Here is a 17,690-nt window from a genome sequence, read left to right as displayed (position 1 = left end):
GAGACAGTTACCAGAAGTGGAGATAACAGACAGGGGTGTATTACCACTTCTACTGCACTTTTCTGTCTCCCTATATACAAAATGCTGCCTGGAAGCTTCAATAAGCACCTACAATGAAGCGTTTTATCTGAGGTCACCTGCAAAGCCTACACCTGCACCCAGAGACAGCATCAGGTACAATCTCCATCTCCACAAACTGTTAAGAACTGCACAAGTAAAAACATCAAAGCCATTGCTGGTGAGAAAGTGATTCCAGTCCCAGGACTGGCCACCCCTGCCCCAGTATGCCTACAGACTGGAGCAATGCCTCAGGATGCCTTTCTTGTGGAGGGGTGATGATAACATTTGGTGCTCTGGTACTCTGGCATGGGCAAGGGGATTCCTCAGGAATCCCTTCTATGCCAGGAATGCATTCTGTAACCATCCCTGCCCCGGGATTCTCGTTTGTTCCATGCTGTGATGCGCTTAGAGTCTCACAAGGTTCTCTTTGTGTGAGGTATCTCAAAACAGCATCTCCCTACTCCTCAGTGCTGCCAGCCATAGGGGACATGCCCCTCGTGTGACACATACCAACAGCACATATGTCAGCTTTTTACTTCCTAAAAAAACCAAAAGCCCACTTTTTTTTTCTCTCCACAGCAGCATATGCGTGATGAGCCAGCTGTCAGGGAGATACCATTTTCAGCTTCCTGCCCTGCAAGTAGGTTCAACAAAACAGCATATTGCCACATTGTTCCAGGAGTGTGAGGAGAAGAAAGGAAAGGTTTAACTTTCGCTGTTAGCTCCCAGTTCCTTTGTGGCAGACATGGCTCCATCAGACACAATGGCTTTGTTACAGCATGTTTCAGGCAGGGCTCAAGTGTTGAATATTCAGCAGAGCTCCAGGCTAGCGATTCTGTTGCAGCTAGGTTTCTTGTCTTCCAGGAAGCCCTTGACAAAGGTCACAAACAATTTGCTCGTTCCTCTTATTAAAATAAAGATGGAAAGCATTGATGATAGCTCTGCCCAGCAGCTAACTTCATCATCTGTAGCAGTTCCAACATATGCTCGTGAGATAATGAAAAATATAGCATTAAATACAGTGGCAGATTGAATCTTGTTTCAGGGTAAATATAGTAAGTCATTTTTTTTTCCTCCTCATTTCCTCAGAACCTGTTTAGCATTAGACTGTTAATATCATCACTGATACATGACAAAACCATTGCATAATATACTGCATTTGAAGCCAGCCCCCCCATAAAAGTGAGCAATGACAAAGTGTGAACATTACTAAGGCACTGATCGTAATAAAGTGCTCCAAGCCAGCCCTCTTCCGGATATTTCCATTCACACACCTTCAAAGAATGCGGCTATGGGCCAGGCTGTGCACCTCAGCCTCCCACCTGCTAAGTCACGCTCAAGATGGAATCCCTTCAGGCTTCTGTCCAGGTTCTGCAGCTCCACCCGTGTCCTTGGCCCTGAGGGTGGGCACTGCTGCCCTGCTCACTGCCAAATCTTTCCTCAACTTGTGTTCTTGTCAACACGGAAGGCAGCTGATTTATCTTCTCCAAGGAACCTTAATTAGAAGCCTTGACAGACTTTGTAGAGAAATGCATCTTGCAGAAAAACTGCTTAGACAAATTCTCTGGATGCCTCACTGCTGTCCTGCAATATTCCTCTCCAGACATCTCTCCTGACCTGGGCCCATCTGAACAGCCCAAGGCCTTCTGCCTGCAGAAACTTCTTGAGCACATGCTCACACCTCTCGTTACAGTCAACAAGTCCAACAAACACCTCCAGAGAGTGCATGGTAGCCCACAGTAGTCTTCTGACCTTCATGAGAAGTAGCAGTTCTGCTACATGCACCAGGTGAGGCAAGAAGTGGTGACCACCATGTCACCTCTGTTCCCACTGCTGGATGTTGTACATTGCCCTTCCAACTGTGCTGCTGAGGGTGCAGCTCAGACAGCACACACATCCAAGAGAGATGCCGGCCATCAAACAGGTCCGAAAGGCCAACATTCCAAGTAGGCACCACTTTTTCCTGGTTTGCAGGTGACACAGTGCTGTTTCTGAGCCAGCTTTCCAAATGGGACACTCCACCTATGCTTACATGTAGCTACATTTTACATAAAGAGTTCATGCACTATGGACATTCAGCTTGATGTCTGCATCTCAAATCCTGATACTTGATTGTCTTGCCCATTTCCTCCCAATTAAACCAATGTCAGCTCTGGGGCATCAAGAAGCCAAACCCATGACCCTTACTGGCTGATCTGCAAGAATAAACCCCACAGCTGCGTCTAATGAAACACTAGGGTTTTAAGCAAGTAGTCAGTTCATTACTATTTACTATAGACTGTTCTAAATACCCCAAGTCCTATGGCTAGATTTTTCTAGTGATGTTAGAGCAAGAAAAATAAATTTCTTGGAAACTGCTTGAAGCTATTTTAGTTAAGAAACCAAAGACGTAGACATGTACATATCCCTACAATTTCAATTCCCGCTGCTGTCACCAGCATCATGCAGCTGTCCTCCTGTCTATTCACATAAAATGAGAAATTAGGAAATCCATTTGCCCATACTGCAGTTGGAAAAACTGGGACTCAGCAGATTAAGGTGCCTTCTCACCCACATTGGAAGAGCTGTTAGAAGCACTTAGGCAGAACCAGGCATCAGCTGGGACAGGGACACACAAGCACCAGAGCCAGTGGTTCTGGGCTCTGAAGACAATCACCCAGATTTGCTTGGAGAGAGAGAAACCCCAGGCAAGAAGCAAAGACAGTAAAGGAGACAAGTCCAGTTTGCCATGCCACAGCAGATTCAGCTGTTTGGTATTCCCAGCCAAGAAACCATCTTAGCGACGCACACAGCTTCCCTGGGTGAGCAGTGTCAGGGCCCCCATGCATCCCAGGACAGCTGCACAGGGCAGGTGGGTCAGTGCAACGTTCTGGATCCCCCCCCACAAGGATCCCCACCTCGCCCAACCCTGACTATCTCTGAACAGCCGAGCCCATCTCCTGTGTTCCAGGGAATTTTTCTAACCGTGAGCAGTTTATGCGCATTTCCCTGTGTGCCCATTCCATCGCTCAGCTCCAACAGCTCATCGCCCGGACATACTCCCAACAGATGCCATCACACACAGCTAACCAAGCTGCTCTTTCCAGCCTTGTCTCTTGAGATGGTCACTGCTGTCCTCTTTCCTCATCTGTCCCCGTTGCCATCATCTTTTCTGAGCCTTGCACAGTATTTCCTAGCCTTTATGTGAAGTAACAAAATAACAAAACTATACATTGATAAAAAAAAGCAATGCTGTCCAAAAACAAACAAACAAAAAATAACCTGCAACGCCCCACACCAAAAATCACCACCACCACCAAAACAAAACAACCTAAGGGAACTTGACAGAAAGCAGTAGGGCTGCATTTCAGCACTTTTCTAAGCCTTTTCAACAGTCTTTACACTAAAAGAAGCAATAGCTTTAAAGTTATTTGATACAAAACACCTCTGTAAAGAGAGCCAGAGTGCTGCAGACTGGCCTCACAAGAGCAACAGCACTTCCAGGTGTAGGTACCCTCACACTGTTTTCTCAGACCATTCCAGGTACATGCTCGCACCAATGGGGGAAAATACCGGAACCCAACCAGTACCTAGCACCCGTGGATAAGCATTACCGTACTAAGCCCAGCTCGGAACACCTTCACACAGATCTGCAGCCTCTCCAAGAGCCTCAGGGAAGAACACTGACACAAGGGGAAATGAAGAATTGGCCAAACCAGAGTGACAAGGCAATCACACGATCATCATTAAGGTGATAATCTATGGCCAGCTGCTACTCAGACACCCCTCCTATCAACAGCTGGCCACTGACCTCACACAACTTCACAACCTCTTTTTTCAAACATTTTTTCAGATATTTCCATCCCTTTAAACCCACTCCTGCTCGTAGCTAAGTAGGTAATTTGCTATCCCCACCTGCTATGTAAATTGATTAATCACAGGCAAACAGAAGGCTGGTTCCCGTGCCGAGGAGGAAAGAAATCTGTATCAACTGTTCTTTGTGACACTTGGGTTTCAAAAAACTTCCACCAAAGCTAAACCTTCAGCCTGTGCTCCAGCTCCAAACTTCAATGTCCTTCTTTCAGAAAGCTTATAAATTCCCTGAACATCACAGCACAAGAAACAGAAAGATTATTTTCTTTATTTCAGCCAAACACCATAAACATTCCGTCAGGCACAGAGGGCTACACAGATGGTTCCCGAAGGGAATGGACCATCTTTCAAGGGCCAGTTGCAAAGTGACACCATCACTTTGTCACTCCAGCCTCCCACTTAAGGCAGAGTTGGAAGTCCTTCATAAAGCAGCATTCTGCAGATGGCAACGTTTACACATGATGTATATCACCTTTAGGGAACCTCAGAGGTTTTACAGCGTTAAGGATGTCCCTGGCACTGCCATCCATCACAGGATCAAAGTGAGAAAGCTATGAAGGAACCCTCCCTGCTGGTGAGGCAGTCAAACTCTGTACTTTGCCAAGATGTACTCTCCCAGCACTCAGCAAGCCCAGGGATCATCAGGACAACCCCTGAAAGCAGCAGCAGTATACATCCAACAGAGTAACTTCACCATTACAAACTCCTCATCTACTCCTCACAGAACCCTCTCTGACAAGAGGAAGGCACATCCCTTAGCTGATGGCAGCTGTGTTGAGTGATGGTCTCAGATGCTGGAATGGGCTGAGAAGCTAAGTGCTGTTTCCTGAGCCCAGGAACTCTGTGCAGCTGCCAGACATCCACAGGAAACCCTGTCAGTGGGCACCTGGGGTCAACGGCTCCCCAGCCCAAGAGTACTGGGGTGACACAAGAAAGCTGCAGCCGGTCACTGCCCAGTAGGGCCCTAAACAAACCTGTACCCCTGGAGAATTCCATAGGAGCTGTGGATCAGTGCAAGTGCCTGGTCCACCACTGTGACCTACAGAGCCACGAACCTGTGCCAGCAGGGCCCTCCTTTGCCACCAAACCTCCAAGGTGCTGCCAGTTTTGTTACAGACAGGAGCCACTGACAGGCTCTCACACCCTCAGAGAAGGATGAAGACACTTTTCTTCCTCACCAGACACTACATACCCAAGCTTACTGATGGCCAAAATTCCTTTGAAGCATTTCTGCTGAAAACTTATGTTTTATTACACACAGAGCCCTTCACATCCAACCTACCAAGGACTGCAGAAACACTTCTACAGTTGCAGCTGGACGGCCCCAGCCCAGAGGACATGTTTCCAGCTGTTAAACACCGCTCATGGATAACACACAGCTTGCTCAAGACATGACTCATAGCAGCTATGGGCCATGAGGGTCAGCAGGACAGCAAGGCTTGGGAGAGCTGCTGCAGAGCAGCACAGTGCCAGGGTTCATGGAACTCTTCTGAAAGAGGATGCTAGCAGTGCCTGTCACACACCATGGCAGCAACAGGCAAGGCCAAAGACTCACTTGACCAACACATACATGCAAGTATTACACAATCAGACACACACTACCTGTAGCAGACAGTGGGCCTCCTGTTCACTGACACCCCTACGTCAAGCACTACCCATCTCCTACTCTGACTAGTTCAGAAGTACAGCTTTACAATTAACGACTAAAACACAATCTGCCATGACTAGCAGTGTGGCTGGTCCATGTAAGAAGAGACAGGTTATAAACCTCGCTAAACTCACTCTCCTCCCTTACTCCCACAAAAGCTGCTTATCCCAAGGCAGCAGCATTCACCTCCTTAGTCAGCCCTCAGGTAGTAACTCCTTTATGTTCTGATACAGTCTCTCCCTCTCTCAGCACCTTATTCTCTCTTCCCTCCTCCCACTCAGCCCATGCAGAAAAAAAAAAAAACAACAAACAAACAAAAAAACCCCCGAAAAACCCCAAAACAACAACCCACAATAATCTTTCCATCCCTCCTACAAGCATGTGTTTATCTCTTTATTTTTAAATGTTACAGCTTCCCAACATCTGTCTCTGTGTGGTGTAATCTTACTGATGAAATATTTCATGTTTTCCTTGAGCTCTCATCAATATGTCTCTGGGTTATCAGCTTAGCAGATGGAGACAGAGAAGGAATAACCTCAGCTTACCTGGGTGATTTCTTCTTAAGTACATACTTATTCTACTCCAGGACAAGACTCACAGCTACTGCAGCAATGCAATATGATCTATCTCTGTAGCAAACTACATTCTCCCCTCTAGCACCACGTATGCCCTATTGCACTGCCATCTTCCCCTCGGAATCTCCAAGTTCTTCTCACTGAAACCTAGTATTTCCAACATCATTTCACAAAGACTGAGCAACTCAGGGAGGCACTGAGACCACCAGAAAAGCCACCTGCCTAGCCAGGAGCTGCACCTCCTTTTCCCATACTAGACACCACTGATACTGTTGATCTGCACAGCTCTTATCCAGGTGACTTTTCCTTACATTCCCAAAGAAATGCCACTGAGACACTTCTGGGATGTCCAACCTACTGCAACGCTTTACAATGCACATACCCCAAAAAACCGCCACTTTTCCCACTTCATGTTTTAGAGGTTCCTCTCTTCTCCATGTAGGTAAACACTCCAGCGATTTTAATAAGCAAAGAGGTTTCCTTAATACTATCTCACCACTATGGAACACAGCCTCCAAAAGCCTTCCTTCCCTTTTTGCAGAGGCAGGCTCTGTGTTAGCCCTCTGATGTAACCAAAGACACTTGACCATGACATTACCCATCACCAGACCGGCTGTGTGTGACTAAAAGGAGGCAGGTAGAGACCTCACCTTTACCACTTGGCTATTCCTACAGCACAGAAGCACTGCTCTGCACCCAAAGAAGTCCCCATCTGAGCAACACTGCGACCCTCATTTCCTGAGCACTAACGCAGGCACCAGCCCAGGGCACAGCCTGCAGCCACAAAGCGTCTGAGAAAACCAATTCTTTGTATCAGCTCAACAGAGGTTTCGGCCAAGTCACCAAATGCCTGCCATCTCATTCTAACTCCTGGCCTCAGCTGTGCATTCAGCACAGAAACAAACTCAAGCGCTTGGAAGTACTGTAAGGAGGAAGTGCACTCAGCAGGAGCAGCATTCCACCACAGGTCATCGCACCTGTCTGCATCTCCATGGACATTTACCGTGTCCCTGCCACATCTGGCAGCACAGAGGTCCAGTGCCAGCCCCTGCCCCAAGGAGCAGCTCCAGGGGATGCGTGGGCAGTGCTGCTGCGGGGAACCCCAGGTACAGAGTCTGCAGGAACTGAGCCCAGCATGCCACAGCTCAGCCCAACACACCACAGAATGAGAGCTCAGCTGAAGGGTATTTGCTGTATGTTAGGGCATGTTGGGGGGGAGGGTTTTTATTTATTTGGTTTATAATCCTATCTGAATAAAGGTAAACACATAGGGATTATAAATGAAATAAATCTGAATCAGGATAGAATGGGGGTGGGAGAAAAAAATCTCAAGAGGGTCAGGAGATAATGAAGATTATACCTCAATATTGGGATTATGATGTTAGTTCTTTATTTCAATAAAACTGGATAGAGATCTTTTATATCAGGGACAGAGCTTAGCTGTAAGGACAAAGTAATCTTCTGGGAATTATGCACACAAGCTCAACATCATTTTTATTGGATGGCTGATGAACTGGAAAACTCCAGGATAGCCTGGTTTTAATTTGTAATCTTAATTTTCATATAAATCAGTACAGTTGGAGGAAGGGGGGCAGATGTACAGGGACTCTGATGCTGTGCTAATATTGCAGCATTAAGACAGCACATGCATTAGGCTACAACTGTAACTCATCTACTATCTGATCCTGTCTTTCTGTCTATCCATCTGTCTTCCATCTTCACATTTATCTATCATTTCCCCACCAAAAAAATCTCAACAATGACCCAAGAGCAGAAGAGACTCAATGTAACATTTCATCCAGCAAGGTGCATCCATAATACACCTATAAAGCTCTCGCCTAGTAACATCCAGGTCGAATTCCTGGCCTCTGAGATACAGGTACTCCCACCTACAGCTTCTCCAAGTGCTCACTTAACACAACTACAACACCAGTGAAACGGACCATCTGGCTCCCCACCCCAGCATTTAGTCTCTGCCTCAATCCACTAGAAATTGTTTGACATCTCTGCTTTTTTCTTCTGCAGAGTTCAGTTATTTTTCCTGCCTCCATCACCTCTTTCTTCAGGAACAAGAGAGGAAAATACAAGTGAGATGGGACTGTGACAGACCAGTCGTGGGTCCAAGAACAGAGCACTGGTCTCTTCAGCAGCTCTGTTGCACAGGGTTTGCACACACAGAGAGCAACTACTTCCTAGCAGTGCCGAGCCGCACAGCCATCAGTAGTGACTGACTGCCCTGGAATGGATCTATTCCATCATTAACAAGCACTGGACTGCAGTAGCTGTTGCCTGTACTCCTCTACCTTCCTGCTAAGTACCAAACCCACAGCACCGATGGAACAGCTGCTTTCATAAAGGCAGCAATAAACAAAGGAGCTCCCACAACTCTCCAGCACCTGAGCATCAAAACAAGATATCCAGGGGAAACCTGAAATGCAAAAAAAGCTTTGTACTTCCTTATGTAGATATCCTGTAATCTTAGTCTTTAACACATTGCCACTGGTGCTGAGAGAGAGAAAAACAGAACTCCAAACTTCTCCTTCCACTCCCCAATATGCAGCAACTGTGAAACATAGAATGGGCAAAGCCAGGTTTTACAACCTGCTTGACAGTAAAATGGTGAGTGAGTAACAGAGGACAGTCTGACTGACTCGTACATAATCTTACAGAGTAAGTTGCTTAATTTTATTCCAGTCAGGAATGCTTTAAATCAATTCCCACTTCCACTTTTGTTTCTGAGATGACACAGCGACATGCTGGCAGAAACACTGTGTGAGCAAGTAGGACAAAGGGCTTGATGCCTTCCGCTGTTCCTCCTCCTTCCCTATCATATACATCTCTCCAAGTTTTTCCCCCACCTCAATCCTCACCTCTGGAGAGCCAACAGGACACCCAAAGTAGCAGCAGCAGCCACCACAGTGGTGCAATGAATCACCAGTGAGCCTGCAAATAGTGTGGAAAATCCTGCCAGATAATGCAATTGCATCAAAGCAGCAGATCAAGATGTGTGTCAAGATGTGATCAAGATGATATCTTATTCTGGGCTCCCAAAGAGCCTCCAAGCGTCTCATCAAGCCTTCCGAAAAAACCAGGCAGTTGTACACAGACAGACAATTCCGGCTGCAAGTTAGTCAGAGGGATGAAGGGAGGGGCAGGGCAGAGATGAGGATCAAACGGTCAATTAATATAACAGCTCAAGATTAACAAGGAGGTGCCCCAAGACACTAAGACCAGAGTTACTTACAGTCATTAGTCATGATTTAGAGAAGAAGCTGAGAAATGAGGTGACGACCTATGCAGATAACACCAACTCATTTGGATTAGTCCAACCTATAGAGGACTTGAGGAGCATGGAATAGATGAAAGACAGAACAATTACAGCAGCAAGTAATGAGCACTGGGACCAGTAATGTCAGTGCTCCCATGCCAAATCCCAGGCAGAGATTACAGCAGAACTGAGAAGCCAGCACAGTTTTTGGGACAGCAGGACGAGGAACCTGTCTCTGTAATGGTACAGACAAAGAACACAGAAGTGTGCTGGAAGTCATACTGAAACCTGGCTCCAGACACAAACATGAGCACAGGTGCCCTATTAAGGGGCTCAGATTTGGGTTTTTTCCTCTAATGACACAATCATTTCAGAAAATGATGGAGGTGATTACACTCAGCGAAGTTGAAAGGCAGCCACACAAATTCAAGACGAAAATACTTTTTTGTATTTTTGCTGCTTGTCCTTCAAACTCATTGTATCTAACTTTGTTCAATTTTGTACATAATAAAACCAGGACAAAACCACGCATTTCCATCTCAAACAGGTGCCATAAGCAAGGCTTTATCTTTTGAAATAGCCACCATTCATCACATATCGAACATGGTAACAATTGGTTTTACCACTCTGCCTTGGTCACTTTGCAAATGCCCATTCTGGAAGGTTTTTTTTCCTTTTTAATTTTTCCCTGGAATATTTGGGCTGCTTATCACCAGCAAGAAGTCAGAAGATTGCCACATCATTCAGTGTAATGTTCTCATGTTTCTGCTGCATTACTTCCTGACAGCACAAGTATACAGAACATATGACACTTCCAAGACATTAATTTTATCACACTGCTATATCTAGGTATACATGGATCACCAGCGATGCTAAATGAACAAGTTAAAAAAGCATCTATAAACTACAAAGCAAGCAGTGGAGATCCAGGGGAGAAACAGAACTCCTTTCATAATGACCGCTGGTCTCTCATTCAGTGGACACAAGTGAAAACTCCTTATTTGTGAGAAAAGATCCCAGTTTTATGCAGTATTTTAGAGGCTCCCAGTGTTCCTGTAATTTCCAATCATTTTTAACTTCATACTAAGAAAAGACACAGGAACACAAAAATATTTCCTGGTTCCTCTGCACTTTTCCTTAGGACCATCACACCACTTATCAGCTGTGACCTAGCACTGAGCTCCATCCTTAGTGACATGCCAAAGCCCCGGGGATCCAAGCACATCCCTCAGCAAGGCAGCAAAGTGAGCACTGGCACAGAGCTGGGAGGGTGCCCTGGGGACAACCGGTACACAAGAGTCCTGGCAGCAAGACATCTCCAGATGACCTCAGCTCATGCAGCTCAACTCCAGCTGGGAAGTTAGTCTTGACCTCACACAACTCTCCAGAAAGAGACGGTGCTCAGGGAGAAACAAGAGGTCTTTCATTTGCCCAGCTCAAACTGCAGACGAACGGATGCCTCACTGCAACTCATCATCAATGGAGGAGGGAAAAGTCCATGGCCCCAAGAAAACTACTTATACACTAACTTCCTGGAAACGTTAAAACACCAAACTAGCTCTCCCTTACCACAAACTATTTCTTGTTCTTATCTGTGCACTACTCAACTGCACTGTTTGTGGCAATCAAACCATAAACTCACTTGATCTGAAATAATGCTTTTCACAGGCTTTACTAAGACTCACTGCCCAGAACATCCGTGCAAGCAGGCTGCCATTGTGAATAGAGAACAGAAACATTTCTCTTGCTGTATCAGGGATCTGGGTTGCATGATTCAGTACCCACAGCTTCCAGTCCAGCCCAGGTTTGGTCCTTCCCTTGCCCTAACCCACAGAGCCTCGTACCACAGGGGCTTAGCCTGTGCATAGTCTCAGTTACAACAGCAGTCAGGGTTATGGTGCACTGTCTGTTCCTGGTACTAGGTCCCGTTAAGTTGCCATCAACGGCAAGGAGAAGCAACTAAAAGCTCCTTTGGGATCCAGCTGTCATCTTGCCTCCTTATGCCATCTTTTCTTGCAATTTCAGGCTTGCTCTTCCAAATGCGCTTAGTTAAAAGCTTTTCTTCTGGCTCTCAGGGCAAAGACTTCAGTACTAAGTAGCTTTCCCATTGCTTCCATCTAATCTTCCTATTTATCAACCTGAAGATTCCTCAGCTTTGCTAATCTTTCCTGAGACCATATAATCCTGAGAGTGATTTCCTAGGGAAAACGCAGTTAACCAAGCTGCCAGATAATTGCCATGTGGAACTTCGGCTCTCATTTTGCACACTATGCTCCAGCTCAGCCACGACGGTATCATTTGGCAGCACACAACTTCAGCCTGCCCTCAATCCCTGTTTTTCTTCTGAAGGATTTCATGAGACCACATCTTTCATACCCAGCATGGAGAAAAGCAATGCCTTGCTACCCCCTTGACTCTTGCATCCATGACAGGATCGTGTTATCTGTGGTTAGCAAGCACTACTCAGACAACAGCTTTAAGGGGAGAAAAAGCACATAGCTGTTCAAAGAAACCTACCCACCGGAGCCCTTTTCTCACCAAGCTGCCCAGCAGTCACAGCAGCTTTCCTTCCCGTTGCACTAGGCAGTGCCTTCATCTTGAAGGCAGGCCTGCCCTTTGATCATCTACAAACCTGCGAAAAACGTCTCCCTCATAAATGCTAGTTGTTCTCTAAAAAGGGTGAGCAAGAACAAATCCAGCCCTCACACAGCCATGGAAACCTACCACGCTATCATGTCACCAAAACTCCTACAACAGTCTTAGGCAAAGTAGACCTGTACTACTTACTTTCTGCCTACTCAAGGGGGGAACAGCTGCAGAACCAAAAAAGACTTTTAGGTAGATCTCAATTGAAATAGAGCACATTACATGGATTTATTCTTTATTTAGAAGTAAAACATATACACAGCAGTCCCAACACTTCTCTACTAGGTTGAAGACAATGCTATGCACAATAGAAACCCTTAGGCTTTTCAAACGTATTTGTATATTAAACACACATATGGAAGTATTCCTGCTATCCACACGATTCCAAACCATCCCTTCAGCCAGCTGGCTGTGGGAGGCAGGCATCCTTGTGCCCCACATTCAGCGGCAGGTAATGCTGTCTCTCATGGCACCTTTCTTCCACCTGTGTCTAAGGGCTGCTTTAAGAACTGCCTTCCCTGCCATTCCGCCCCACAGCAGAAAAAATCAGCTTGCACCAACCCAGCTTTTTGTTGAGACTTGCTGAACATCAATCAGCTTCAGCCTTAATGAGGGGCTTTCCATTGGATATTGAAGTCCATGACCTGGAGGGGGCTGATGCCACCCTCAGCAGAGCTACAAACCACGAGAGCAGACACAGATTCAGCACTGCCATCCTCCAGTAGCAGACACGGTAAGCAAAGGCCTAGTTGCTACCAAGCATACTGTTTGCTCACAAGGAAACTCTCAAGTGTTCAAATAGACAAACACAATTCTACCTGCCCTAATTCCAAATTTCTCTACTCTGCTAGCAAACTTCCTGGAAAACACCTTCAGTTTTGCTTTCTTCCAAACAAGAAGAGACACAAGCTAAGCAACAATTTCAGTACCCACCCCCATCCTGTACAATATCTTTTTAATCAAGAATCACAGGTTAATCCCAGCTTTCAAAATACAATAATCATAAAATTTTTTATATACTACAGTCATTCCACAACTGGACATGAAAATACCTAATCCTGTAAAATGACACAAATTTCTGATCAAAGTATAGCAGGTAAATCAAACCTGAAATGAAAGGATTAGAAAAGGTTACTGTAATTCTTTTCTGTTAAATAACACAGAAGCAGATTTCACCAAATCTTACTCTGTAATTCCCATCTGGAAAAGAAGCACTGGAGGAATGAACAGGTTTGAAGAAGGCCTTTTCATGACATCTGTAAAGCAAACCCTAGCAATCAGAGCCCATCCTAATCCTTCATCCAGCAGCTGTCCTTGGCATACAACCACGGTCATAGCGACCAAACCCCAGTCCTTGGGACAGCTACGTCAATCCATACAACTCGTGCTCTTTCCCCAAAACTGCCCATCAGCTTCCCAACTTTTCCGACCCATTGAGAGCCAGGGGTGGTGTTCAAGTTCTCTCTGCCGTGCCCAGCACCCACCTGCTCCCTCCATTAGCCCACCTCTCATGGTGCAGGGATACCACAGCCAGTGGCACTCCGGAGACTAATCAAACGACACTCACAGGTGCTGTTTCAAGATCCCTACCCAAAGGGCCAGCTCCACCTCCTCCACTCTCCCCCTTTCAGTAAGTCACACAAAAGGAAGACCTTTTGCTACGTCCCACTGAAACCTCAAGAAACATTTGGGAACATGCCATGGATATGAACTCTGCACCCACCTAGCTCCAAAGCACTAAAGGACAAGGAAACCTGAAGTTTTCCCTCTCCCTTGCAGATAATCTGAAACTGAGCAATCACCTTTTACTTGATTCATCATGATCTGAAACATTCCCATGTGGGCAGCTTAGCACTGCAAAGCATCACAAGGGAATTTCACCTTGCTGTGCGTGGAGATGCAGCACACACAAGTTACTTTTTCTGGTTTTACTGAAACCCAGGAGGGTGGGAGGACAACAAGCACTCATGGTCTAACCAGAATTTAGACTATGCCTGTATAAACCTCTTCAGTACTCAGTTCCAAGTGTGGCCTTTCCTACACTTGAGAGTCCTTCTGAAATGCCCCCCGCAGCAGCAGCCACAGGAAAGCAGCTGCTCTGTCAGGCCCTAGCTATCAACAATCAGGGTAAGAGCCTGTTCCAACATCATCCATACTTGCATCCCTGCAGCCATCCACCCCACACCGAGGGCCCGTAAAAGCCCAGCTACTACCTCTGTGTGTTACAAGTACCACATGCTTCAGTGCAATTCTCCCTCTTGCAAAGCCAACAAATGCCCTGCCCTTGCATGATTTATCTATTTTGTCTTCTTGCAATATATTAATTATTGCTCTGGCACCTCAGCCTTCTCATGAAGCCAATAAAGCATGAAATGCCTCTGCACAGAATCACAGTTCATATTTTCTGTCTTGTGTGTTAATTACTTCCATGCTTTTCTTCATTTGGTGGGGGAATTAACCCACACAGCCTGTAAGAATGAACTAATACAGCAAGAAACCTGCTGTACACCTCTACTGTCCATTTCAGACACTTTTGCCCATCTAGTACTACTCCTCCACTTATGAACTACAGTTCAGGAACTAAACAGATCCATCCTGTTCTGACAGCAGCCTGCTTTGTTTTAAAACCATGTGAAAGCCATAAAATTATGCACTCCCGCACAATGAAAACAATGACAGAAAACAAGTTAACACCAACTCTGGAAAAAACCAAGAACTGTCAGGAAGTAAAAGACACCTGTGCAGTCAACAAATAGGGAAGTGCTGTCTGATATACCCTTTGAATTTTATTTTTAAATAACAGAGAAAAACAAATAGGCAACTAAAAGTACAAAAAAAAACCCATCACAGACCAAACACTACCAATCCATAAAGCTCCATCAGTCCCTTTTCCTCACAAATACTCCAGAAGTCTTGCTAACAACCCTTCTGACTGAAAGATGATCTTGCTCTCAAAGGATTAAAGCAGATACTCTGTACGTCAATACTCCAGGGTCTTTTTAGCTTATCTTTCCCAGAGTTACTGGAAAACTGTGAATAAAAATCACATACTAAAAAACTGAAAGCTAAGGATTTTATATTAAATTACCCCAATTTTTTGTTTTGTTAAATACAACCCATTTTGTCCCAATTGAGGACATCAGGGGTGTCATTCTGTCATTCAGAAGGCACAGGAAGCCACAATGAATTTTCTGTAATTTACAAGGAGGATTAGAGACAACCTGGAAGACTCCAGCCCATGTCTTCTTCAACACACCTCAGAGGGTACTGAGGGCCAAAACCAGCCTCTATGCTCAATACGCTTCATTGTCACTAGGTTAATGTTTTGTCACCAGGGCCTTCTGAGCATATCTGAGAAGTCTTACCAGAGCTGCTGGATTCTGAGCTCTTGGGCTTCTCCTGGTCCTTCCTCTACTCAAGAGTCTCCAAACCAGGACCTCATTCCAGCTGGCAGTTGGCAAGCCCTGAGATGGACCTAGGTGCCTGACTTAGGCCTCAGGGATAGCTGCAGCTCCATCCAAGATGGTATCTGGGCACAAAGTGCCACCATGGACTTCCAGCTGCAGAAGCCATAGCAGCCCAAAGCTCCTGAATGCTGAGTTACCTGCAGGCTGACAGGGAGCTGTGGAGCACCTGGCTTCCCTCTGCTCATCCTGAAGGGGGAAACAAACCCAAGCAAGCTCAGATACGAGCTCATTCCACCGTGCTTCACCTCTTGTTCTTCACAGCTCAGTACGAACCAGGCCATAATGCAGTGAGGGTTGCCAGCCCATCCTGATGATGTAGTTATTTCCAATTGGCACTTGGGAGCAGTGAAGATGGGAGGCATTACTCATCGCCAAGAGTACAGATGTTTCTAATTGCTTTCCATTACCAAGAATAACAGCTGTTTACATCTATCAGCAAATAATTCACAAGAGCTCCAGACTATTAAGATAACACACCCCACCTGGTCACCATCACAAGTTGTCAAGGCCAAGGTAGTGGCTGCCAGAATCCCCTTCTGCATCTCTGTTCATCAAATGACAGCATGTGTCACCTTCAGATATCCTTATGCTAGCCCACAAGCCCTGGCGTCTTGGTGGCCTGACAGATAACACAGACATATGGATTCTTCATGGCCTTGCAGTAAATGTTTTACGGTTATACCGCAGTCAAGGGCAAATGACAGGAGCAAGGGACTTTCTAAAAACCCAGTAAAAGAAATACCCATGCTTGCAATAAAGTGGGTAGCACAAAAGTGTGACTGCTTTGCACACATCTGTGTGCAGAACAGCCTTTAAAAACACCACAAGTAGCTGACAGTGGGTTTAATTTTGCAGCTCTCTCATGCCTCAACCAGGGCCCAGGTAAGGGGCCTGCACAAAATGGTCAGCACAGGAATGTACTGCTCCCTTCACTGATGCAAGCTATCTTTTTCAAGGCTGGCACAGGCCTTGAACTCATTTTCCTCCCACCAGCCCATCTAGGCAGGAGGGACTGTCCTTTTCCAGCCCTTCACAGCTGGGGGCCTGGGTCTGTAGCAGGGGCTCCCCACCACTTACCCCATACAAGTAGGTAAGCAGCCAATTAACGTTAACAATTAGAAAACAGACAGCCTAACACCCTACAAGTGACTGGTATCTAATGACTTCAGTAGTATTAACCATTTCCTGATTATTAAAGCTGCATTATCATTCGCGTCACAGAGCTCTAAGTCCGCACCTCTGCAAACAAAAACCTGCTTGCCCAAATGCAAGTAGATTTCTGCCCTTGAATCCAGGATGACCAGGCTGACTTCTCGAGAAAAGAGAGGAAGGAAGATTAAGTCCTCCACCAACTGTTTTGGTCCATGCATAAACCCCTCCCTCATCCGACCATTCCCTGGGAACTCTGTCTCATGCAAAAATCCCTTGCAGAATATATCAAATGTCTCTGGCAACAGCACTGGTGTATCAGAGTCTTCTTCCAACAGTGTTTTACCCATTGCACTGAACTGTTTCCACTAGAGACAGCTTTCCTGGTTATCATTTTACAGCCTAATAACTAAATCCTTAAATTACTGGCGTACACTTGACCCCGCAGCACTTTGGCCCAGGCTGAGCAGCAAGTGCTACTTTAATTAGGTTAGGATCAATGGGGCACAAATCTGTCAAAGGTCCCAAGGTCAATACACCAAAACTAAAAGCATTTAGCCAGACTAGATAATTTGGAAGCTGCTCTGTCACCTCTGTCCCCCTTCCAGACTGCTAGCCGGCCTCTGCTCCATCCTTTATATCTTAAAAACAAGTTCCAAAGGGTTCTTCTGTGAAGTTACTGCAGTAGGACATGTAGGACCCTTTGGTCTACTTTTGAGAACAGTATTCAGCCCCTCAGGCTCAGCAATGGGGCTCCTGGGTTAGTCCATTGTGGCTTTTTGTCTTGGGAACATCCAAATACCTGGTTGCCATCTCCTCTCCAAGTTTCCTAAAACACAGCAATCCCAGGAAAGGAATTACTGATTGCTCCATATTTTGGTCTCCCAGAGTTGTGCAGCCACTGCTGTTCTCATCGCTTGTGCTATTTCAGGGCAGTGTCTCCTGCCCAGGGAAGGCTGCCAACAGGAGCAGAATGCCATTACGAGAGGAGGCTGCTGTGAGCTGCCACCATCACAGGGAATTTA

This window comes from Motacilla alba, chromosome 4 (genome assembly GCF_015832195.1).
Source record: "Motacilla alba alba isolate MOTALB_02 chromosome 4, Motacilla_alba_V1.0_pri, whole genome shotgun sequence".
Classification (NCBI taxonomy): domain Eukaryota; kingdom Metazoa; phylum Chordata; class Aves; order Passeriformes; family Motacillidae; genus Motacilla; species Motacilla alba.
The sequence above is the reverse complement of the archived record's forward strand: the minus strand, read 5'-3'. Positions refer to the sequence as shown.